Source organism: Pleurodeles waltl, chromosome 5 (genome assembly GCF_031143425.1).
Source record: "Pleurodeles waltl isolate 20211129_DDA chromosome 5, aPleWal1.hap1.20221129, whole genome shotgun sequence".
NCBI classification, from domain to species: Eukaryota; Metazoa; Chordata; class Amphibia; order Caudata; family Salamandridae; genus Pleurodeles; species Pleurodeles waltl.
This window is the reverse complement of record NC_090444.1, coordinates 499,719,814-499,740,592: the sequence shown is the minus strand read 5'-3', so window position 1 is coordinate 499,740,592 and position 20,779 is coordinate 499,719,814.

The window sequence follows — 20,779 nt, the reverse complement described above, 5'->3', positions numbered from 1 at the left end:
CTGGGAGTCTGAATGCTATTATCATCTTAGCACATTAGCAGTTATACACTGTTACACTCTACTATATTTACTATGAATTCTGGGACTTGTAGTATTTATTTATAATGGGATAAAGTAGTCTGTAATTGGCAACATTTACACAATAATCTTTCTGTACATAAATACATCACCCATATATCTGTTAAATATATAAGAAGACTCACACAACCACTCACAGATCCCTATACTTCATACTAATTATTATAAACCTAGGATATAGAGATACATTTTAAATTGTGTCTTTTATAATGTGTTCTAGTTTAAACACATGTAAATCAAGTTTGCAAGCCAAAATCTTAGTTTTTATGCTCTTGTTAGATAGTTGGAAATTTCTCCGAAAATTTTAAAACTTAGCATAATAATCGCACTCCACTCTCATACTAAGCAACCATTAATGGCAACATTTTCAACTTTGTGCTCTCTGATGCTCTGAAATCAAAACATGCCTTCCATTTTTTTCTTTTATTACTGCATATCAGAATGGCTTATGCTTATTAACCCTTTCTTCACTTCTGTGAAGAACTCAAAATGATAGCCTTTATGTGATTATTCGCGAAATCGTCACAACATTCAGTGCAGCCCCCTACGTAATTTCACGATTAATTTGCAAATATTTACAAGGGGTTAAAAACAAACCTAGATTACTTTTTTTAAAGTCTGGACTCCTGGGATGAGAGCTTTTGCTCTCAGGAGCCAGAACACAAAACCTCTCCTACGGGAAAGTGCTACACCTACTCCTCCAGGCAGGTATCCTGCACCAGCAGTCAACTTCTAAGGCCCACTGACCCACACATCTAGCAGATGGCTGACCAACAGATCTTCCTACCCTTTTGAGTGGGAAAACCGGCAGGGAAACTTAGCCAGAGTAGGAGGAGTGGCCATCTGCAGCCTGCACCACCCCTCAGGTGTGGCAGACGAGGTGACCACTCCATTTCATTTTCCTCCATCTTGGATAAGCGGAAAGTAGCAAATCTTGGTTAGGGATGTGACCTCTTCCCATAGGAAGTGATCACTTAGTGGGTGTAGCCACCCTAAGGTAGGTGGCCCATGGGACACTACCATGTACTCCCTCCAATGCCCACTAATTGCAGTATTTAGTGGGCATCCCAAGACCTGCAGATCAGATTCAATGGACACAAGAAGGCCAGGAACAAAGAAAAAAGAAGAACCATGGCAGGAGATCCGAAGTCCTGCTGCAAGAAGAAAAAGGCAACAAACCCTGACTGCTGCTCCAAGGACTCGACAATTGCCACTGAGGTGTCACCTGGAAAACTGAAGGACTCTAAAAACCCCCAGACCACAGCAAAGGCTTCCCTCTCCATGGTACTCTACGTTTGTTCCCTAGGGAGTCGCCATTTGCTTATAAAAGCAATAGGTTGGTCATGTCTCTAATCATTGGTCTGGGCTAAGACTGCTCCTATCCCAAGTTCTGAGGTATCTGTCAGGACAGTAAACTGACTGGAGTAACATGGAGCTTTCGGGATGGGGGCAGAGCACAATGCATCCTTCAGAGTGTCAGAAGCCATTTGACAACTAACTGTCCAGTTGATCTTTTTGGCATTTTCTTACAGGTAAATTCTGTGAGGGGGATCACTATGGTGCCATAATCCTTCACAAACGTCCTATAGTATCCAGTCAAGCCAAGGAAAGGCCTGACTTGGGTCTGGGTAGTTGGAGCTTATCAAGCCAGAATTGTCTGGATCTGAGGCTCTAGTGGCTGAACTTGGCCCACACCTACCTTGTGTCCCAAGTACATAACCTTTCCCTGCCCTATCTGGCACTTACTGGCCTTTATAGTGAGGCCTGCCTTTTGCAGGGCCTCAAGGACTTTCCAAGATGGAGTAGGTGATCCTGCCAGGTGGAGCTGTAGACAGCAGCATCTTCTATATATGCTGCAATAAAGAATTCCAGTCCAGCCAGGACTTGGATTGCATCTGTTTTTGTGACTGAGTTAAGGCCCATGTAGTCCCCACAAAACATCATTTCTTTTTTCTCCCTTGGAGTGAAGCTTTGGGACTAAAACTACTGGTCTAGCCAGGGACTCTCAGAGTGTTTACTGACACCCATATCCATCATCCTGTTGGCTCCAAATTGGATGCTCTCTCTGACATGGTATGACTGCCTATAAATTTTGTTTTTGACAGGCAAGCTGTCAGCAGTGTCCACATCATGGGTATACTAGTTAGTCCTGACAGGGATCACAGAGAATAATTCAGCATGCTGGTTGAGACTGCAGCTTGCTGTTGGCCAGTGAGGATACCTGACAAGACCACTCCATCCACAGAACCATCTTGTAGTTTGCTGGAGCGTAGATCAGAGACAGGTTCACTCTCTACTTCCTGTCCCTCATCTGTAACCATGAGCGTGGTCATCTGTCAAAATAGAGCTTCAGGCAGTTGACATGTATAATCCTTTTGGGATTTTTTAAACTACCAAGTTCAACCAGGAGGTGACCTCCCTTTTCTTTCGAGGACTAAGGCCTAGACCACTTGTCTTGGCGAGCCCTAGGAGCCACAGGCTCCAATACCCAAGCATCTGCCCAGGGTGCAACTCATCAGTGCAGCCTTTTGGCCATAACAGTGCTTCTGAAGCTCCTTGCTGGCCTGGAGATTTTTACTTGCTTTCTTCATTTACTCAGCCATCCTGGAACAAAGGCCAAGTACATAGTCCACAATGTCCTGCTTAGTCTCTTTGAGAGGCCTCTCCCAGACTTCCCTCACAAGATTTAATGGAACCCTAACAGAATGCTCAAACAAAAGTTCAAAGGGGGAATACACTACTCTCTTTTGTGGCACACACCTGTAGGCAAAAAGCAGACATGGAACTAAGACATCCCATCTCCTTCTTAATTTTTCAGGGAGCCCTCCAATCAATGTCTGGTTAAATCTTTCAACCATTCCATAGCTCTGTGGATAGAATGTGGTAGAGAACTTATAAGTCACTCCACATTCCGGCCACATATGTATGTAGACATGAAGTTTGAATCCCTGTCTTCTACTACTTTCTTAGGAAAGCCAAGCCAAGCCAAGTTCAAAGGTGGAATACACTACTCTCTTTTGTGGCACACACCTGTAGGCAAAAAGCAGACATGGAACTAAGACATACCATCTCCTTCTTAATTTTTCAGGGAGCCCTCCAATCAATGTCTGGTTAAATCTTTCAACCATTCCATAGCTCTGTGGATGGAATGTGGTAGAGAACTTATAAGTCACTCCACATTCCGGCCACATATGTATGTAGACATGAAGTTTGAATCCCTGTCTTCTACTACTTTCTAAGGAAAGCCAACCCTGGTAAAAATATCCAGGAAGGGCTTGGCCACTGAAGGGGCAGTGATGGTCCTAAATGGAATGGCTTCAGCGTACCTTGTGGCATGATCTACTACCACTAAAATGTACCAGTTTCTTGAAGCTGTTTAAGGGTCAAGGGGGGCAACAATGTCAACCTCTGCCCTTTTCTTCTGAAGGGCACCCCAACCACAGGTAGTGGGATTAAGGGAGCCTTTATTTGGTCACCTGCCTTGCCACTGGCTTGGCAGGTGAGACAGGACTGATAAAAGCCTTCACCTTCTGGGACATTCCAGGCCTGTAAAAGTGATTGCCTAGCTTGCTCCAGGTTTTGTTTTGGCCCAGATGCCCAGCTAGGGAAATGTCATGGGCTAAAAAAAGAAGGAACTCTCTGTATTGCTAGGGTACCACCACCCTTCTAGTTGTACCATGCTTGAGGTCTATGGCCTCAGTAAACAGGAGCCCATCTTCCCAATAAACTCTGTAGGTACCACTGACACTACCCTTTTCTTACTGGGAAGCTTGCTGCCTCAGGATTTCAAGAGTGGGACAATATCCCTGGCACAGATCCTCCCTAGACGCCTCTCTGGCACCCTAAGACCTCTGGCTAGTAATGCCCAAGCTCTGCAGGCTCATTTCCCTCTAGGTTTAACAAGTCCTCTTCCTTGGAAGATAGGCTCAGACTTTTTGCCTTTTCTCTTGGAGGGTTGGTCCATTCTTCCAGGGTACAACAACTCTTGTTCACTCTGGAGTTTGCTCTGTGCCCTTGTCTTGACACAACCCCATTCCAGGAGCCCAGGCATTGCTGCATGAGTCCTCAGTTAAACTTTAGCCCAGGTATATTGCCCCAAATCATTTCCATGCAGACAGTCTACTGGGATGGATGGGGACACAGCCACTTTATTCTGCCAAAAGATACCATTGCCAGGAGATGGATCTTTGTGAGGTGGTCAGCATTGGTGACAGGATATGTTTTCCCTAGCAGGTACTGATCTAAGTGGACCATGTGTTGGGTCACCATGGTGACACTACCCCTGTGTTCCTCAAGGCTTCCACCTAAGTCCCAATAAACAAAGGTTGCTACCTTATTTTTGCATATTATTTGCCCTGGCAGCACACAATATATCTACCCCTCCCTCAGTGATCAATGTTGCCTCTGTGGGTTCACTGACATGATTAGGCCCCAACTCTGATCCCATCTGGAGATTGGCAACTGGATTTACTACAGGTGGACTAGAGGCATTTTATTGGTTTTACAGCTAGAGTTTCCAGTTTAGTGCCCTCTAATCTGCAAATCATGGCACACAGCCTTATTGGCTGTGAGGAGCCTCGGGGTCCACCCTCCTGAACAGGTTTTTGGGGGCCTGATGTAGAATCTTTGCTTTTATTTTGGTTCCCATCTTTCCCTTGTTGGGAGCTTTTTGACCTTTTTCTTTTGATCCCCCCCACCAGTGGTTGTTTTGGTCTCCACTGTCTTGACCCAGTGGTCTGCCTTGTTTCCCAACTCTAGAGGAGAAAGTGGACCTAGGTCTTCCAGGAACTGATGTTGTTTCTCATTGTAACAAGTACTCAAAATGTACCTATAAAGCCCATTAGAATCTTGTACCTTGTTACCTTCTAACCAGCCACCATGCATTTTTACTGAATTGTCCATTAATTCTACCCAGGACTGACAAGGAACGTTTTGGGTCTCACTGAATGTAATTCTGTAGTCTTCAGTTGTTAGCTCAAAGCCCTCAATCAGGGTAGCCTTCCAGAGGTCATAGGACATCTGCCACATTCAAGGTCAGGAGTCTATTCCTGCTCTTGACTGAGAACAGTTCCAACAACAGAGAGCCCCAATGTCTTCTATCTATATCCTTGGCTATGCAGGCTCTCTCACAGGCAGAAAATCAATTGGTGATGTCATCACCCTCTGTATAAGGTAGTACAACTCCTTTTGGGAGTTTTAGGTTGAAAGACTTATTTTTCTCCCTAGTTAGTTGAATGCTGCCAGCAGAGATGGATCCTAGGATCAACTCCCTTCTTTAAACTTCTTTCTCCAGAAGCTGAGTTTCTAAAGCCATTCTTCTGGTTAACCTTGCCAGAGCCACATACTCCTACAAGGGGGCTCCTACTTCTGAGGTGGAAGATCTTACCTCATCATCCACAATCTAATGAGCGTTTTCATGATTCTCTGTTGTTGAGTGTTTCCCCTCTTCTACCTGTTTAGCAATCAAATTTTCTACCACACACTACCTAAGCTATTCTGTGGTAACATTAGCACCATTGTGGATTTAGTATCCTTTGCAGAGAGCCCTTAGCCTGGGGTCAGATTGAGCTCCTTAGACTGGGACTCTGCATCAGACATTTTGCTTTCCAAAGTTGGGACCTTTTAAACTTTTAGAAAAACTTTTGCAAACTTTTGGAAACTATTTCTAGGGACTAACTATAGTAAAGACTTTTAGGGCCTCATTTACAAGCCCTGTGGTGCATGGTGGCACAGCAAGTCTCTTGCTGCATCACCCTGTGCCACAGGGAAAGGGCAGAAATGCACTGAATGCACTAGATACAGTGCATTTCTGTCCTTCCCAGAAGAAAAGTTATTTTCTGACTCTCTGAAGACCAGAAGCAAGCACCAGAAGAGGGACTTCAGGACATCCAAGAACCACCCCCCAGAGTTGTTCCTGCTGACCTGTAATCTACGCTCAATGTGACATGCACCTGGCTTAAACGACTCCCTGATGCATAACACTTGGCTGACCAATCTGCACTCCACCCAGATTCCCTGGCCCTTTTCATTGCCAAACGACGTGGGCTCTGGATGTCCTTAACACCTTGCGACCCCTACACTCCAAGGGGACCCACTGGACTTACCTTTAAGTCCACCTGTGCAGTCTGCTTCCAAGTGTCCCCCTTCTCCGTTGTGCACTAGCTCCAAGACTTTCAGCCGCTGCTCCCGCTTGAACCGGGAACCGTCCAAACTTTTCCAGATGGCCCACAGGACATCTTGATGAACTCGATTTAAAAATAGAAGGTGACGCTTTGCCTGATTTTATATGTTTTTAAAAAGTTTTTCCCATTCATTTCAATGGTGCGTAATTATGCAAAAAAGGAAAATTTTTGCTAAACTTTGAAAAACCAGAACAAAACATATACTCACTATATATTGATGCTTTTGGTCTTGGTCTTGGTCGTGGCAAGCACCAGTCAAGGGACTTCAGGACACACAAGAACCAACCCCCAGAGTGGCCCTGCTGTCCTGCAATCCACCCTCCAAGTGACCTGCTCCTGACTCCAAAGACTCCTGCCTGACCTATCAGTGCTGCTCCCGGCCTCCCTGGCCCTTGCATCAACAAACCAGCTGTGCTCTAGGGGTCCCTAACTCCTTGTGACATCAACCCTCCAAGGGGACCCACTGGACTTACATTTAAGTCCATCTTGGAAGTGTATTACCAAGTGGTCTCCTTCTCCTTTGGGCGCTAGCTCCAAGAAATTAAGCCACTGCTCCTGTTCAAACTGAGAACTGCCTGATGTACTCTGGCTGGCCTATTGGACATCTTGATGACCTCAACTTAAAAGCAGACATTTGTGAGAGCATTGCCTAATTTTATATACATTTTTAAAGTTTTTCCCACTCATTCCTATGGTGAGTAATTACGCACAGAAAGGCATATATTTTCTAAACTTTGAAAAATCATAACAAAGGAAGTACTTACTGTATATTAATGATCTTGGTATTTAAAATTGTCTAAAAACCTGAAGTATTTTTGTAAATTGGTCTGGAGTTCTGCTTCTGAATGTGTGTCCACATTTACTGATACTGTGAGTACAACAAATGCTTAGCACATCTCCTGGGTTAGACTAACTGCTCGCCTACACTACTACAAAAACAGAGCATTTGGTGGTCTGCTTTTTACCTCTGGATACCAAATTGGGGTTGCTTGGTCTCTCTGCACAGTGCATGTAATTTTCATTCACTGTATACAGAGCCAGTCTCCTACACCATGTTAGCGTACAGATCATAGTTTTCAACTGCCTGTACCCAGCTTTGCAATCAGCATCGATAAAGAGGTGGGCGTGGTTTGTGCATGCCTGAATTTCTTTGGATTTTAACTGTCAGATTTAGCCATTGTTTTAATCTTTATTGTGGGGCGTGCCCTGATTAAGGCGGCCTCATAAATTAGAAGGTCACCGCCGAAACAGCGGTAGTCAGGAGGTCTAGCATCATAATTTTTTATGCTGGTCCAGCGCTTTGCCGGACTAGCCTTAACATTGTTGACGCTATTCCTGCAAAGCACCCAGAGGCCCTTTGAACACAATGTGAACCTCTTTTTAACACCTGCACTTAGCAGGCGTTAAAAAATACAGATGAAAAAGGTGCAAAGGAATCTCATAGATTCCCTTGAGCCATTTTTATGCCCCCCCGCCCATGGAACTCCCCCTTGCATACATTATGCCTGCTCAGGCATAATGTTGCACAAGGGGTTACAAAGTGGCACAATGAAGGGGTTACAAAGTGGCACAATGGAAGCATTAAGCCACTTTGTAAATATGGCGCAGAATTTTTGCCCTTCCAATGGTACATTAGCGTAAAAAAAAGGACGCTAATATGGTGCTGGAATGGTGCTAGGCCACCATAAATCTGGGCATTACTGCTTATAGGAACTTGGTCTAGGGACCCTTCAGACCTTAACTCCGGGTGGGTTCCACAAAATTCACCCCACAAGTGACCACTGCGCTTTCCCCCATTGACTTCAATGGTATTCATTTGACAACTAAAAGTGCATCTATTTTTAACTGTTTTGAAAATCCTCAACCCCGGATGTATAGAATATGCGAAGTTCATTTTGGTGTCTAAATTAAGATAAATATCTGCTTTATTTTTCTAGCTTGCTGTTGGATTTCTTTTGAGTCTTGTCAATTACTTATCATCCATGTTGGTGTTGTGAAATGCTTTATATTTGTTCCTCGAAGTAGCCTGACTATTCTTTGCCATTCTACCAGGACTGAGCTAAGGTTTATTGGTGTGAACCCGAGGTCCACCTCTGAGTAATGTGTTCGTATTACATGGTAAGACCCCCCAGTCATACGACATAGTAATGCCACCTTGCTACAGCCCTTTTATCTCCTTTATAACCCACAATTAGGGAGAGACATTGGGGCATATTTAGAAGCCTTTAGCGCCACCATAGTGCACCATAGTGTCATTTTCTTTCCGCTAACGTGGCTTTTCCCTCGCCCCACATTTACGAAGTGGTGCAATGCTTGCATTGTGCCACTTTGTAAACCCTCGTGCCACATTATGCCTATTCCAGGCATAATGTATGCAAGGGGGTGTTCAGATGCAAGGAGGCTAGAAAACATTGCACAGTAAAATTTACAAAATTTCAAGGCACAATTTTTTCTGTCATTTTTAACGCCTGCTCAGAGCAGTCATTACAATGACCCTCCCGTTTTATTCAATGAGTATCCCTATGCTTTGCTGCACTAGTGTCAAAATCTTTGGTGTCATTAGGTGGGGCAGGGGTAATGTAAGAAAAGTGGTGCTTTGGGACACTTTCTTGTAAATAAGCCTCTTTGTCCTTTAATCAATGCCTTAGTAGGACCTGTGCATGCCTCCTATAGGACCTGTCAAGTCTACTGAGGTCTCATTTTCAGAAAAGTATCACTCAGCCAGGTTCAATAGACCCTCTCTAATGTGGGGCACTTTTAGATAGAAGGAGGTAAGTGAAACTGGTCACAGTGCTGCTCCCACACTGCTGTTAACAGCTCCAGGTGTTAAGGACCATGCACTCCATCACTACTACCTCCTGTTCGAGCCCGCTATCCTCAGATCCACTGGGGCTTGGTTTTTAGCAATAACGGCAATATACCTATATTAGCATTATTTTTATTAGCATTACTTTTAATTAGCAAATATTGGCAGTTGCATTATTCTATTGGCAAATCCATTGTGCGCATTGTGTAACTCTCTGGTCTTTGTTTTAGCTGCTGCTTGCCCCATCCTTCCCATTGTTTTTCTTTCCGGCTCCCGTCACTACTCCCTTCCCTTTCACCACCCTGACAGCCCCTCCCACCTCCCAGGACTATTTGTGGAGGCCGCTATGTGGCTCCAATGAGCAGCCCTTGACCCCTGGTCACAGATCTGCTTCCCCGCTGCCACTAATAGCTCCAGGAACCTGGGACCGCACTCCTACTCACCACTGCCTACTGGTCGAGCCTGCTATCCTCAGGTCTGCTGGAGCTTGTTTTGTTAGCAATAAAGGTAATATAACTGAATTGGCATTATTTTTATTGGCATTACTTTGAATTGGCAATTATTGGCACTGACATTATTCTGTTGGCAAATTCATTGTATGCATTGTGTAAACTTGCTGGCCTTTGTATTCTATTGGCAAATTCATTGTATGCATTGTGTAAACTTGCTGGCCTTTGCTTAATTGCTGATTGCCCAGCCATTCCTGCTGTTTTTCTTTCCCACTCCCTGCACTGCTCCAGCTTCTTGTCCTCCTGCCTCCCTGTAACCCCCTCCCATCTCCCAAGACTTCTTATGGAGGCCACTGCATGGCTGTGTCACTGGTGTGCCAAAGGCAAGGCTGTGTGTGCCCATCCGTGCCTGGACTACGACCTGTGCCAGGACCCCTGTTCCTCCCACCACCTATTGTTTCACCACCAAGGAACTCCAAGCCCTGGAACCCAGAACCCACACACCAACAGCTTTTTCACATCCTCCTCACAATCAACCAAAGGACCCTTTAGCTGCTGCCACTGCTGTTTCTCTTGTCACACAGGATCACCTACCGAACTGAACACCGTGCCTCATCCGCTCAGAAGACTAAGAACAACCCAGAACCACTTCAATGCATCCTGCTCAACACCTGCTCTCTCTGCAAACATGACATTAAAAACTGGGACACAATCACTACTTTCTCCCTGGACATTGCCTGCATCACCAAACATGGCTTAACCCAGTTTTGAACCCAAACTTCACCAATACCATTACAGAGGGCTACAAGATGTTACACAGAGACCACACCACCAAACACACAGGGGGCATTGCCATAATTTTCAAGGTAATCATACAATATAACATCACCAATGTTGATCCAACGCCTCTCATCGAACACCTCAACTATGGCTACTAACTAATGCCAAGACAACAATAACAGGCACCCTCGCCTACAGCCCCTCGGGCCATGACCAGCCTTCTGTGATGCAATCTCTAACCTCATTGCCCCCGCCATTGACTCCCACCATTATGTCCTACTCAGCGATGTCAACTACCATATCAATGACCCCAACAACAACAACTCCACCACCCTCTTGGAGAACCTGAACCACATCGCCCTCACCCAAATGGTCACCAAACCCATGCACAAATCAGGACACGCACTCAACTCCATCTCCAACCTCCAGTGACAGAATCAGATTCACTCATGTCACAGAACTCACCTTGACCAATCTCACCATTGTTCACTTCACCATCTCCCACACTCAACACTGCACTGCCAAGCACCACAGTTCCCCCCAATGCAGCTTGGGTGGGATAACCAAGACTCAGTGAACACAGGCCCTCAGTACCACACAACAAGAATGTCAGCAGACCTCTACCAGACCTCTCTGGCTGGATCACCAAATGCAGTGACAGCCACTCCACTGAAACCAGCAAAAGCCCAAAAACAACAAAACTAGCCAGCTGGTACACTGCAGAACTCAAAAACACCAATTGCTACCTGCGTCAGAAGCAATGGTGGATCACTAAACATCCCTCCAACAGAGCTGCATACAAAACAGCCCTAAGCAACTACCACCAGCACATCAGGGAAGCAAAAAGAACAGCCATCTCCCCTGCATCAATGCAGTGGCCAATCACATGAAGGAAGTCTTCACAATAGTTAAAGAATTCTCTAACCCAACAGCCTTTGTAAACACCATCCACCCCTCCCAGTAACTCTGTAACACCCCCTCGAACTAATTCCCCAGCAAGATTGCCACTGTCAACAACAACTTTGATCTCCAACCTACCACTATCAGCCTTAACAACTTCAACTAACAAGTGAACACCAATCAATCAATCACCACCTGGTCCCCATTTTCCATTCAGACCACAGCAGCCATCATGTAATCCATCCACTCAGAGGCACCCACTGACCCATGCCCCGAATTAATCTTCAACCTTGGGACCTACCGTATCAGCACTGAGCTCACTGCTATCCTCAACCCCTCCATCTCTACAGCAACCCTCTCTGACAGATTGAAACACACAGAGATCAAACCCCTCCTGAAGAAACCCTCTGCTGACCTCAGAGATCTCAAAAACTACTGACCAAGCTCTATGCTTCCCTACTCAGCCAAAGTACTTGAGAAAGCCATCAACCTACAGTTCACTAAATACCTTTAGCAAAACCACCTACTAGACACCTCAAAATCAGGATTTTGTGCCCACCACAGAACTGACACTGCACTGATCCCTACCACAGACAACATTAAAACTCTCCTCGACTGAGAAGTAACCATAGCAATAATCATCCATGACTTCTCCGCTGCATTCTATACCATCTACCACCACGCCCTCATCAACGGACTCTGCAACATTAGCATACAGCAAAACATCTCCGCATCCAAGGATGACAGAGGTGGCCTACCCCAAGGATCATCCGTAAGTGTCAGAGTCACCAGATCCTCGGGGTCTGTGCACATTCCCTACACTTCCACCACAAGACAGCTCCAATACTCTGGTTAGATTTGTCACAGAGTCTAAGAGAGTCCAAGTGGGGAAAAGGGGATTAGGAAGGGAACAGCTGGGAAGGAGACATGGAGGAAGCAAAAGGTTAAAAACACATTACATCTCATGAAATCAGTACTATGCTATAACACTAGCTTCGTCACTCTGAAAACATAAACAACCTTAGAATAGTCCTAAAACTGACTAGGCTTTTAGATGACTGAATACCTGTGGAGGAAACAAGAAAAGTTAAATAAAACTTTCAGATTCAAGTACTTTCTTTAGCATGAGAATCAGGAAACACTCTGAGTAATTTCTAAACCATCATATGAATCTCCATTTAAGAATACATATCAGGAACACACAGGATTACATCTAAAACTCTGGTCTTGTTGTGTTCTTCTCAAAACATTGAAAAGTAAATTGTGCACATTGCAGGTTTATATATATATATATATATATATATATATATATATATATATATATATATATATATATGTATTAAACACCCTAAAAGATTGTGCACCATGAAATCACACAACGTAGATTCAAAGAATAAATCACGCGACTTGTCAACTCGAAATGCTACCAAGGAAATGCCTTAGAATGGTAGCGCACAGTAAATAACATTATTTATACACGAGGAAAGAATCGCTCGCCTTGCTGATTCGAGTGCCAGCATGGAACTGCCAAAAAATGGTAGCGCGCTATGAATAACATCAATTAAACACGAGGAAGGAATTGCGCATCTTGCTGATTCGAATGCCACCATGAAACTGCCAAGAAATGGTAGCGCACATGAATATCATGAATTAACCATAAGGAAAGAATCGCGCATCTTGCCAATTCGAATGCCACCATGAAAATGCCTCGGAAATGGTAGCGTACAATGTATTTCAAGAATTTCACACAAGGAAAGAATTGCGCGTGTTGCCGATTCGAATGCCACCATGAAACTGCCAAGGAATGGTAGCGCACAATGAATAACATGAATTAATCACAAGGAAAGAATTGCGCGTCTTGACGATTCTAATACGTGCATACAAATGCCATGAAAAGTCTAAACACACAATTACACGCACAAGAGCGAAATGTTATTAACATAAAGAATTAGGCACAAGAATTTGAGCGTCTTCGATTACGGGGTTGGGGGCCCAGCCCAACCTCCGCCTTACCGCCCTGACTAAGAATCACCACTGCAGTATGAAGCACAGAGGCCTGGAAAGTCAAGGTAGGCCACCGGAACAGGAGCTCAGGAAGTTGCTGCTGCTCTGCACCAGGACCTCTGAATAGTGAGCACGTGGAGCTGGGCTGGCTCCCGTTTATAGAGTCTTGGCCCAGGCCACAACCACACCCAGGCATGCTGCAGGGAAAGCTTCTAGAAGGCCCTGGAAAGGGACCACACCCTGACTCACTCTGAAAGCCTGCAGCAATACATTGTAAATAAACAGTATTTCTAAGCACCTTAAGAATGAATCTTCTGGATTGAATTCTGCAATGCAAAAGGTTAAACAATGACATATCATCACAATGCATAAATTACATTATCTTGAGAGTGTTGGGTTTTTGAATTCTAGACGCCCGTAGAGCGTGCACTGTCCTGGTGTTGACAGTCAGCCCCACACAATTCAATATCTATATGAAAGACAGATCCCAATCAGTACCCAAAAGACTATGAAACAGGTCCTTTTCATCAGCCACCTCAAATACAGTAATGATCTCCATACTGGAATCTCCTCCCAACTCCTTAGAAGACTCCAGCACATACAGAACACTGCAGCATGACCTCTGGAGAAGAACCCACATCTCCCCCTACCTCAGAGACCTCCACTGGCTCCCCGTCTAAAAGAGATGCCAGTTCAAGATCCTGGTCTCTCACCTACAAAGCTCTAAATGACTACATTAATCAGTGGCTTAGATTCAATCCACTCTCAAGAATCCTTTGCTCTATCTCACTAGCCCTCACACACACCTCCAGCATCAATCACAGCTGCAACAGAGGCTGTTTTTCTCCTGTATTTCTGCGAGGACCTTGAACAATCTGCCTCTCCACCTCTGAACAGCTCCATCCCTAACGGACTTCAGAAAGAAACTCAAGACCTAGCTCTTCGACAGAGACATGGCACCCTCAATGCCCAGGTACCTGAAAGGTGACAGTGCTGTGCTTTACAAAATGCTGATTGATTGAAATGTTTCTTTGCTCAGAACCCCAGTGTTGTCCCAGCACTGCCCAGATTGGGGAATGCTCTGTAGTACCTCTCTCCAGATGGTGGACTTCCGTATATTGATGCAGTTGGTGTGTGAGGGTGAAGAGGTAATTAATTCAGGAGAGGTTGCCATGGGCCACTGAGAGGAAAGAATATTGCTGTTCTATGGGGTGGAGAGCATGCCATATGTCCAATAGACCAAAGGCTGAGAGGAAGTCCACCAGTGGACGACGACGGGAGGGCACAGGTAGTTTGTGGAGCCAACAGTCTCACTACTCGCACAAGGCCATGTTGATGTCTACTCCGAGTAGAATCTTTCTGTCTGGTATTTGAAGAAGTAGGGTGCCCAGGTCAGGGAGTGTGGAGTCATGATGACAAGGTCGGACATAAACCGAGGATATATTGATCATCACCCATTTCCAGATCCCCCAGAGGGCCACATGTCTTCCATGGGAATCTGGCTAGACACTGCTGATGGTGACTGGAAGTGTCTTTTTTATTAAAATACCCACCACTCTAGAGCCTGCAGTGAACCCCGCATGGGCCACCATTTTGTAACCTCATTTATCTAAAGCTTTATATGTGCTGCCAGCATCATGAACCACAATTCGTATCAACCAATCTGGGTAGGAGAGAAACAACGCAGGACCGAATGTGGAGGACAGCCTTCAGTGCCAGTGTTACACAAAGTAATCTCAGGCCCAAGATAAAACAAAACAGGTAGAACCCTTAAACAGACCCCCCTTCCTTGCCTCCCAAAAAAGTGTTCTTGAAACTGTCTACCCCCCAACATTGCAGAGTGCCTGTTTCTCAAAACCAGTATTCAAATAATAGGTGACAGTGGTAACCATGAACAATCTAGCCTCCCTCTCCTACCCATATAAGTCTTACATGTTACAAGAGCTATCTGACATTGTTGTAGCCACATCATTCTCAGTTGCATTCACATGTCATCCCTTTGTCCGAAGAATAATTGTGTTTATCAATGACAGTCAGTGACAGTGTTTGTTTGTGTGTCAAACTTGCCCCCTGTGCCACTGAATCAGTTTTTACATTGTTCCCACCCACTGTGATGTTTGCTTTTGTTGCAATCGCTGGTCTTGCCTCATAGCATTGGTATTCACTTTGCAGTCCAAGGTGTTGGGGTCACATTGCTGCTGATGAGACTTATTTTGCAGTTGCGTTCCTTACACCTGCCTCCAACCATCAAGCCAGTCCCACACCACCTCCGGGGCTGTGAAGTGCCAGTTCTTTACATCTGCCACCACACACAATTATGCTGGAAGCATCACAGAGTATTTAAATGTTTCCTCTCTCAAAGCCTTTCTACCTTCAACAAAACTGTAATGCAATCTCTGGGCTCAGAGAGTGAAGTCCAGGAAAAAAAAATGATGAGTGCTTTGTTATATTTGACCAGCAGGGCATTGCGGGCAGCTCGGAGAATGACACCCAATCCCTGAAGTTAAAGATGCATGCTCATATCGTGTGGGGTAGTGCACCCGATTTGGGTAGAGCCCCAGGGATTAGATGGATGTGCTCAACAGAAAAATAGTTTGATAGACCACAGAGCTGCAGAGCCTTGAGAATGATGTCTTCCCTAGAGAGGTCTACTGACTGCCCCTCTGCTCTCTCACAGACCCCAATCCCATGAATGTTATTTCACCTCAAGCGACCATCAAAATCTTCTTTTTTTGCCCCCATGACATCTGTGGTAGTGCGTAGTTCCTTAACTTGTTTCTTCAGCGTACCGGTTTCAGCCTATAGAGTGGTAAGGGAGTGTAAAGGCAGTCTTCTGCCTCTTTCATTCTTGCACTCATATTGCAGAGATCCGCCCTCACTAACGTGACCTCTGTGGAGCCCAAGCCCCCGAGATTGCTGTCATAATGTCTTTAAGCTTGAGCATATCGCTTTTGTGTGGGGGCATGCTAACAGGTCCCTGTATTTCCTCCATTCCAGCTTTACCTACTATGTCATGGGAGAGGGCAAATTTGTCCAGTTTTCTTTGGTGTGCTCCCTGGGCACCTCTGCCCCCGGTCATCTCCGTGAAGAACCAGAGTCGCTCTTGTCAATGGGGATAGCAGTTGTATTTGACACCACCAGACAGAAGTTATTCCCTATTGAGACTCACACCTGAGCCTGTTGGTTTCTCCTACTGTGTACTCCCTGGCTACCCAGGAGTTCTCCCATACCCAAGGGCACTTCTTGATGACTGAAGATCAGCGATTCATAGGTCATATTGCTAGAGGTCGCCCCAACTCATCTTGCTCTTCTTTGTGGGCTCTTAAGGCTCACAGGGGCTGGTGGCTTCCCTTCAGCATGCTTGATAGTCCTCTGATATAGGTCTAATTCACCACACAGTATACGCTGGGAGGGGGCCACTGGCCAAACATGCACGTGTCATCATTTACATTTTGGCTGCTTTCTATTCAGTACCTGAGAAGCCACTATTTAGTTTAGTTTCTTGGCTGCCCAGTCTTTGTCCACTCAGAGCCCCCTTCGACTCACCTGGTGTCCCTCATCACTTCAATTTTACTGGCTGTCCCTTGTCTAGAAGCCACAGTTGGGTCCCCACAGGAACCAGCTGAGTGCCTAGAAGTACAAGTATGTCATCTTGTGCCCGCTCCTCAGCCCATTGGCAGTCCATCAGCTGAGCTATTGGCTGTTGCGTCTTTCACCACCTCGGGCTATTGCACAGCTGCAGAATGCACCGGGGAACCAGTGGCACTGAAAATGTCCCTTGACCTCAAAGTGACACTTTGGGGCCACTCCCTGGGATTTTCTTCATTCTGCAGGGGTTTCAGCAATATTGCTGTGCCCTTCTCCTCCCTGCTTTTGCTGCCGAGGACACAATGCCTTGGCTGTTCGCACTGTGTGAGTCCTCATCCTGCTGGACACATTCAAGGGTTTTCACCAGCCACTCTCCGAGGGCTGGCTTCCACACTCACCCCACACCCATCCATCACAGGTGTTACCAGTCAGGTGACCCTGTCAATAAAAGGGACCAGTAGCATTTGCCCAGCAAACCAGCTATCAGTACCACAACCATATGCCTGCATCACTCGTTTACTTAGTATGTGGGCCTAGGGCCCACAACATTACATTGGCAATGAAGAGGTTCTCACCCCCACTTTCTGTACTGCCAAAAGAAAAGTGGTTTAAACTCTGCCCTGGCCTCAGGGAGGAAAAAGAGACTGTCTGACTCCCACAGCCCACCTCCATCTGCCTGCAAAGAGCACAGTGCAGGACTCTGCACAAAACATGGACATGGTATAAGTCAGCAAGTAGTGTGGCAAATGTGCAGAAAATAAATGCTGAGTTCTGCTACCCCAACCCAAAGCAGCTGATGCCAGGGATAGAAAAGGGCACACAAAGACTCGCTAACCCATCCCCCTTACTGAGCCGATGTGGGAGAGGCCACACCATCCTCGATGCAATGGTGCCAGAGGGTTGCAAAGTTATACAGAGTCACGGAGACAAGTGAGGTGTGCACCAAGCACCTCCTGCTGGTCACATGCTACTGCTGCGGAGAAGAGGGAGAAGAGACCTCTTGCGTCCCGTAGCAATCATGCTGCTGCAATGGCTGCCATTCACCTTCAAGATGAAACAGGAAGCCCAGGCAAAGCTTTGCAGGCAACACAACACAGTGAGGTGGGTGTTCTGGGCTCAGCAGTACATGGGCATAAATAGAGGGAGAGTCACATGTAAGAGACGGAGCACCTCCCTAAAGATCCAGTGCCAATCCACACTTAAAGGAGCCGCCTGCAGCCAGAAACACGTATTGGCTACAGCATATGGCAGAGACTGGCCACTGAGAGTGCCAGAATATGATCAGGAGCAGTAACTTTGGTGCTTTGGTGGAGAAACTAGGAAGACGGTGTGCTGGCAGGAGCAACTGCAGCGCGACATAGTGGCTCTTTCCCTGCACTGCACCCAGCATGCCCTGTCAACTGAATAAAGACTCATTTCCAGAGAGCAGAGACACCGCACACATACAAGGTCCTGGGAGGATGGGTAAACTGCAGCATGTAAAATCAGTGACTAACACAGGAGTGCCTGCTCTCCACTGACAAATGCAGGAGTTTGAATCATCCCTCCCCAATCGTTGGTGAAGACTGCATCCAGCACGTATAGTGCTATCAAGAGACATCAGGCCCAACTAGGAGATTTTATTTAGTCTCTGAGGTAGCTGCAAAACAAGAAAAGCTAAATAGCAGTTATGCCATAAGCAGGAAAAGTTTTTTGAAAAGAAACACAACATCAGAAAGAACCACAGGCATTCCAACATGGAAGAATACACTGCATCCTTGGGTGCCAGCCATGCCAACGAAACACCACTAAAGCATGCTGCTGCGTAAAGAAGGACAATAAAGCAATGTACACAACAAATGGCACGCTCTGCTACTCATAATACTGGGACAGACAGAAGCACTACAGCAGCTATTAGGACACTTAGATGGCCCATTGCTGCTTTTGACTCCTGGAAAATGGCCAGCAAGCCATGTTAAAAAAAAAAAAGGAAGTAAACTACCAAGTGACCCCACTACTCATGAACAGGGCCACAGAATTGTCTACCTCACACACACCTACAGCACCAGTGTTTCCCAGACACAGTGTACAACACCACCAGATTGGTGTAAGGAGGACAGTAGTAGCATATGCCTGGCAAACTAATACCCCTGCACCGAATGGCAACGGTTGCCCCATCAATGAGAGTGTCACATGGAGTGACCAACTGTGTCAATGACCAACCTTGCCAAGCCCGCACAAATAAAAGCAGGACCAAGCACTGCAACGGTGGAGCTTTGATGTGCCAGCCCTATGCCCTTGAGTGAAGAGGAGGAGGAAAGGAAGTGACCCACTATCAAAACACCACAGTGGGCCAGAGACCGATCAAGGAGTCTCCTCCGCGACACCCCTTGCCTCAAGGTAGAGTTGCAAGTGACTCACACAGGCAAGAGGAGAGCTGCACACCATAAGTGGCAAGCTGCCACCAAATCAAAACATAAAGGAGGAGACTCCCAGTCCTACAGATAGGACAGGGCCAGCTAGAGGTCAATGCAAACAGAACTAGTGTCACACAGACAGATGCCACCTCCCAGCATGTGCAGAGAAGACATGAAAAATGTGGCAGGATACCACATAACACCATTGTAAGCAAAACAAGAGTGTGGCACAATGCCACTCATCAAAGAAGGAAGGAAAGGGAGATCCTGTGGCAGACCTGTCACATTGAAAGACCTGGCAACCTCAGATGCACAAGAGCAAAGATTACAGGGTGAAGAGATGGAGGACACATGCCACCACCCGAGAGTGCAATTACAGACAAGCCAGCCATCAAGGAGCAGCAACGTCACTGTAAACAGTTCAGTGGAAGTACTGAATGTAAACCGCCTGCATGCACAAACTGCGTAACTGCTGTACGATTCACAGTGTGACCATCCTGCCACCTGTCATTGGTTACTTGAAGCAGATGGCATCACTGCCAGCAACAGCAAATGCCGTAGGAGAAGAACTGCACCAACTATGTGATGAGTCAGGTGGCTGTGAAGTCACTCCAGTCACCCTCACTCCAGTAAGATATCACCATCTGTCATCCAGGTCATCTAATGGCAAACACCTTAATTGCCATGTGCATCATCTCATCCAACAAAGGCGCATCTCATCACCTAAGTGGAATCATATCTCCGCAAAACACCAAGAGACTCCTAGCAACTTGTGAGACCAATTGTCCAGAAACTATCTGATAGCCCACTCACACCTGGTTCCTGTTGGATCATGTATCATCCACGCTTGTGGTTGCATGAAAGACTTGGCAGTGAACTTCAGATAACCAACACGCAGCCCAGCACAGTCCACTCTGTCCTGTGGTGACCCATCGAAAGGGCCTCAAGGAAATCCCTGAGTGAGGAATCCATAAACGAGAAATGGTCTGTGTGGGAAGGCGGTGAGAATTGAACACCTGTTGGACTTTTTGCCTTACACAGGGTCCTCCCCAGTCTTTTTGCCTCTTTCCTCCTGGTTTTTCTGACCTCTCGCTGTTGGCCCTAGGACTCTGAGCACTTTATCACTGCTGACCAGTGCTAAAGTGCAGGTGCTCTCCCATCTGAAGTTGGTATGATTGGCTTATACCCAATTGGCATATTTAATTTACCTATAAGTCCCTTGTACAGTGGTATCTCTATACCCAGGGCCTGTAAATTAAATACTACTAGTGGGCCTGCAGCTCTGCTTGCGCCACCCACTGAAGTAGACTTTTAAACCTGTCTCAGGCCTGCTAGAGCAGGGCCTGTGTGCGCAGTTTTCTGCCACAGGGACCTGGCATCTAAATTTACTTGCCAGGCCCAGAACTCCCCTTTTACTACATGTAAGTCACCCCTAAGGTGCGCCCTAGGTAGCCCTATGGGCAGGGTGCCATGTATGTAGAAAAGCAGGACATGTGCCATATTGCATGGCCTGTCCTGGTAGTGACAAACAGCCTAACTTGGTGTCTCACTGCTGTGAGTGCTGCCTTCTCATAGGAGTGCATTAGAAATGCCCTG